General features: G+C 43.4%; 1 pseudogene; it reads left to right on the top strand.

Moving 5' to 3' along the window:
• Positions 1–4047: 4047 nt before the first annotated feature.
• Positions 4048–5314, top strand: LOC127676179 (receptor-binding cancer antigen expressed on SiSo cells-like; annotated as a pseudogene).
• The last annotated feature ends 844 nt before the right edge of the window (positions 5315–6158 follow it).

Below are 6158 nucleotides of genomic sequence, written 5' to 3'. Positions count from 1 at the left end.
CACCCTACTGGAGACAGTTTCTTCCTGTAATACGGTAATTCCTACCTTTTAGAACTGAATAACATCTCTTCAGGAATGCTGCTAGTTTCAAAAAAACAGGTAGCTTCAAAATATGATGTCAACATCCAAAAGTAGTCAAAAAAAGAAAAAGGCAGTCTTTGTGAGCTTACTCTGCAATTTAACAAAGACTGGCTTTGGACCTCTGGTATGTTGTTTTCCAAAAGGAAGACCACTGGAGCTATCACAGATGGCAGAACCTGAACCAACTTGAAAGAGAACAGGCTCAACAAACGAGAAAAGTGTCAATAATGATGATGAGGTGAAACATTCAATTTTATAGTTCTTGGAATCCTAAGGAAATTAAAAGTCAATGTTTTTTACCCCATTGTTCCAAGCTGTACCTATAAATGCCAGAATTTGTTTGTTTGGGTTTTTTTTTTTTTTTTTTTTTTTTTTTTTTTTTTTTTTTTTTGATTTGATTTTTTCGAGACAGGGTTTCTCTGTGTTGCCTTGGCTGTCCTGGAACTCACTCTGTACACCAGGCTGACCTCGAACTCAGAAATCCGCCTGCCTTTGCCTCCCAGAGTGCTGGGATTACAGGCGTGCGCCACCACCACCCGGCGACAATTTTCTTTATAGAACTCACGCCTCTGCTTTATTTCTTTTTCCTCTAGACCCGCCACTAATTTGTATACTATGTTTTGTAATTGTGGATCCATCCTCAAGTTAATATGAGGTTTGGCTTCATGCACTATAATGTTGCACTTTGGACATCTGTTGCTATGTTCAAAATGTTTTACGATGCAGCTTTTACAGAAAATATTAAGACACTCTGTAATGCTTGTCGCATCTACTAAGTAGCCTTTGCAATTAGGACAGGAGATGTATGGCATCGGTTGCGAGAGAGGAAAGAGGAGCGTCTCCTAGTCGGACGTCTCCGGGTGAGGAAGCCTAAATCCTGAGCCTTGCATCCTCCTCTTGCTCTGGGTAGACCAGCCCTGCCTGGCAGCTGAGTGCTGCGCAGTGGAAATTACGGTAAAGACCTGGGGTAGCGGTGACAAGGCCTTTGCTCCCTCGTCGCTGCAAACATCCAGGCTGCCCCCTGGGAACTGTAAGTCCCTTCCATGGTTCCTTGGGCAGAGCACAATCCTGTAGAGGAGAGACAAACCAGGAGGCGAAGACAGTGCGGGAGGTGAGGCGAGGCTAGAGCATGGGGCGCGATGAGACCGAGGGACTCGGGCTCTGAGCAGGAAGCCAAGCGGAACAGAACATAGAGGTGTCCGGAGAGGGTACTGCTCGGGCCCTAGGACCAGAAAGGGCAAAGAGGAAGCAAGGAGGAGGGTAGGGAGGGACGAGGAGGCTAAAACCCAAGCCACTAGGCAAAGGAAGGAGAAGAAACTAGACCCAGAGTAGGCAAGGCAATGTGCAGACCCAGAGGAAGGTCTATGGGGCGTCTTAGGAAACTGTTGTCTAAACCAATCACAAGTTGCGATATTCAGGGCCTTTGTCAACCTTTTCAAAGACTGCATGCTTCACTGGGAGCGGGGAGGGGGGGTATTGGGGGGAGGGAACAGGAAGGCCTAGAGGGAGGAAAACCTGCTGTTCAGAGGTATTGTATGAGAGAATAAATAAAACTTTTAAAAAAATCCACTAAAATCACTTTTCAGCTTAAGATTCTGTTTGCCTCTGTTTATGCACACGGCACTGAACTGGATCCTGGATCTTGTGTGATGATACATTAGAAATAATGATTTCTGAGCCGGAGAGATGGGTCGGTGGATAAGAGCATTGGCAGCTCTTCTGGAGCACTGGGGTTCAATCCCCAGCACCCATATGGCCTCTTACAATTTTCTGTAACTCCAGTTCCAGAGATTTGACACCTTCACACAGACATACATACATATATTCAAGCAGGCAAAACACCAATGCACGTAAAAAGCAAATAAATCTTTTAAAAAAACAAAGAAAAAATCAATCAGAAAAATAATCATTTCCAATTAAGCATCAAATATGTTCTCTGGTAAATCACATTTATCCAAGATTATTTTTGCTAGGGAGTATGAAATTCCTGCTTTGAAACTTGTACGTTTATTTATTTTGAAGAATAATATATTGGTACAGTATGGAAATCTGATTGCTATTTGAAGACCACCTATATATACTTTTTTTTCCTTCTTTTTTGAAATAGTATTTTGCATTGCAGCTCATGCTGGCCAGGTGCTTATGATGTGTTCTAGACTAGCCTGGAACTTGAGGGTCTCCTGCATTAGACACCAGTGCTGTAGGATTACAGGTGTGTGCCACCACAGCCAACCATTTTCTTCAACAATCTGACCTCTTTTCAGAGCCCTTTCATTGATTTGTAGCCGTTCATATATTTTTGTTATTAATCACCAGTAACACTGCTGTCAAATACTTGTCAAATGCTGACAAAAAGTCTCAACTATAGGTTACATTTTCATGATTTTTTTTTTAAATTTGGTTTTTTCAAGACAGGGTTTCTCTATATAGCTCTGGCTATCTTGGAACTCACCAGGCTGGCCTCAAACTCAGAAATCCGCCTGCCTCTGCCTCCCAGAGTGCTGGGATTACAGGCGTGTGCCACCACCGCCCGGCATGATTTTTTTTTTTTTTTTTTTTTTGTGACTTTTGCTTTGTTCACAGAGTTCCACTGTGTATGTAGCTCTGGCTGTCCTGGAACTTGCTTTGTACACCAGGTTGCCGTCTAACTCTGCGTCCTGAGTACTGGAATTAAAGGTCGCCACTGCCAGCGCATTTTCATTATTTTGTGTTGCTATTTTGTTTTGAGACAGGGTCTGGAAATGTAACTCTGGCTGCCTAGAACTAGTAGGCAATTCTTCTGCCTCTGCGTCCAGAGTGGTGGGGTCATAGGCATGCACGCAGCACCGCACACGGCTGTTTGTATAAAGTGTGGTTTGGCTTTTAGGAGCAGGGCTGAATGTCGTCCATGCTGTAGTAAAGATGCCCTTACATTCCCATTCTCTTGCTTTTCTGAACTTTGTTTTAAAGTCATTACCAAGTCTAATGTGTTTCCTTGTTAGCACTTATGATTTTAACTGGTCTATTTTGGTCTTTGGTGCATTCTCAGTTCCTTCTATTTGAGTGTATGTGTTGTGATCTCTCTCTCTCTCTCTCTCTCTCTCTCTCTCTCTCTCTCTCTGTCTCTGTGTGTGTGTGTTCCTATCTGTGCACATGTGTATATAGAGGCTAGACTCTAGTCGGTAGAGATTGGTACCAAATGTGATTGGTACCAAATGTCTTCCTCAGTGACATTCTAATTTAATGTTGAAGCTCACAGGTTCAGTGACACTGATTGGCCAGTGACTCTGGACTCCACCTGTCTCTGTGTCTTCAGCAATATTACTACAAATGTGTGCCATCCTACTCTGACGTGGATGCTGGGGGCCTGAATTCAGATCCTTGTTTTTGTATGGCCTGGTCCTTGGAATCATGTTTTTTGCTTTTTTTTTTAAAATCACTCTTTTGTATAAGCATGCGAAGTCTTGCCCAAACCCTTTGTTTTGAAAAGACTATTCTTTTCTCAAAATTAAGTTGTCTTGATACTCTAGTTTAAAATCATCTGACCACACACACGAGCATTAATTTCTGGGCTGTTCATGCTAGCCTTATTAACTACTGTTAGTAGATTTTTTTTTTAAATTCTCACTGTATTAAATTTAAATATAATTGCTGAGCATTTAAGCCTTGTGCTATAAGACCTAGACCAAATACAGAATATTTAAGAGCAAATGGGTACACCTAATGGGATGCTTTTCTTCTTCAGAAACCAGAAGTTCACCCAGAGTCAATTCACCCTTTCCTTCCTGCATGCATTCATGCTGGTGTGTGTCCCTGTGTGTTACTACGCTGCAAGTAGAAGGGCATCCAGGGCCTTCTGCACTGAGCTACATATCCAGTCCTCACTTCTTTACTAACTTTAGTTTCTGATTTCTTGATATATACTTAAGTACTGGATTTTGCCAAAAAAAATTTCGGGGCGGGGGGCGGTTTGGAGAAGGGGCGGCCATGGCGGTTGCGCGGCGGCGACGGCGGTTGCGAGGGAGCGCGCGCCGGGCTCTGGCTGAGCGCGGGCTGGAGGCTGACGGCAGCAGTGCGCGCGGCCTGCGGCAGCTTGGAGCCTCCGCTGGGCGGGCAGGGAGGGGGAGGGGCAGGGGCAGGGGCAGGTTCTGCTTTTCACCTTGGCCATCACTCAGTTTCAGTTAAAGTTTATACTTGCCTAGCAACAGTGTTCTCGTTCTTAAAGAGATTAACGTGCAGATCTGGCAGAGGAAGGAAATTAAATGGAGATCAAATAACTTTGCCCACCACAGTTGACTATTCATCTGTCCTTAAGCAGACGGGGGGGGGGGGTGGGGTGGACTTTCTGGGATGAAGATGCACCCACAAGTGTAAAGATCAAAGGAGGGAAATGGGAATGTGGTAACTGCAGCAGAACTCTTCAGAACAACTGGAACCTGACTATTTCAAGGATGTGACACCAACTATACAGGAAACTCAGAAAATTGTCATTAAGAAGAGAGAACCATTGAATGTTGGTGTCTCAGGTGGTAGCATAGGTTTGTCCAGCAGATTGGCAGCTGCACAAGATCTGCCTTTTATTCATCAGTCTTCAGAATTAGGTGACTTAGATACGTGGCAAGAAAATACCAATGCATGGAAAGAGGAAGAAGATGAGCCTGACAAGAACTTCTGAGGCAGCAGAAAATGACAGCAGAGAGGAGAAGCAGCAGACCAACAAAGGAAGAAAATGGAGCCGGAAGCGCAATGCCTGATGAAGAAGGAGCAAAAGAAACTCGGTGCGAGGTTTTCCTACCACACGCTTTCTCCCAGGAGGAGAAGTGTGGGCCCGCAGCCTCCCTCCACACAAGCATTCCTATGGACTGGACAGTTTCTTCAGAATACACTCGGCTTGATCTTAATGTGTTTATTGAGCTATCCAGGACACCAGGATTCTTCCATAATACCTTGAACTATTAGTAATCAAGACTCAAAACCAAAAAGAATGAGACAATTATTTTCTTCAATGTGTTTTAAATATAAGACAGTTGTTTGCTGTAGAGAAGTTATTTTGAGAGGAATATACCCTTAAGCTAGTGTTTTAGCTGAATGAACGGGGGTAAATAATTTACGGTGGAAAAGTACTCTGCTACCTATTATGCTTTGGTTCATTGTGCATAATTATAAAATAATTTTAATAATCTTCTGTTTCCATGACCACTTGATGTAAATTAGACGAACTGTAGTTTGGGCTTTATCCCCTTCTTAATTTTGTTTTCAGGTACTGTTGACATACATGGTCTATAATTTGGACTGACATTGTTTGGTACAACATTAAGGAATATGATGATTTGGGTTTTAAAGAAAATAACATTATTAAATGCAATAATTTTATTTATCAAAAAAAATTCTGCCTTTCCATGTGAAAAGATCATATAAACATTTCTAAAAAGTGAAACTCAAAATCTCCACGTGGAACTTCCATAAGGACCAAGACTCGTCGCCATCTGACCAGCATTCCTTGCTACTCTTTTCTGTCTCCCATGTGTCCCTTCTGCCCTCTTGCTATTAAATCTAATGGAATCCACTGAGTGCAAGCCTTCGTGCACCCACAGTGTATAACTTGAACGCAGTTAACACTGAATCCCAGCTCGTAGATATTGTCTACACAGGTTCTGGGTCCATATACTAGATCCATATAGTTATCAGAGCAGCTGATTTGAGCATCCCTTCCAGGCTCCTTGCAGTGTCTGCAGAAAGCTGCTGAGGAGTGGGGTACATCTATGTCACAGCTTCAGTCTGAACAGACCTGGCATATATCAGGTTGAAGTGGAAACCTAACGGTTCTTTGGAAAGTCGGTTGAATGGTGTTTTGCTGGGGTCGACATGTGAAGGAATGTCTAGCTATAGCAGACAAAGGAGAAAGGATGTTCTGCTAAAGCAAGCACGTGAAAGGGCACGTGGTGAAGGAGTCTTTGCTAACAACACTCATTTCTTGGCCTGGCTTATATTGTGTAGTTGACCTGCATTTGTCGGGACTCCATAGAGAGAAAGGCACCGACAAACGTCCCACGGCGTGCTGCAGTTTCTTGCTGCTTCCACAGACACAGGCTGATTGG

This window comes from Apodemus sylvaticus, unplaced genomic scaffold (genome assembly GCF_947179515.1).
Source record: "Apodemus sylvaticus unplaced genomic scaffold, mApoSyl1.1 scaffold_325, whole genome shotgun sequence".
Taxonomy (NCBI): domain Eukaryota; kingdom Metazoa; phylum Chordata; class Mammalia; order Rodentia; family Muridae; genus Apodemus; species Apodemus sylvaticus.
This window is presented reverse-complemented; position numbering and strand designations above follow the sequence as displayed.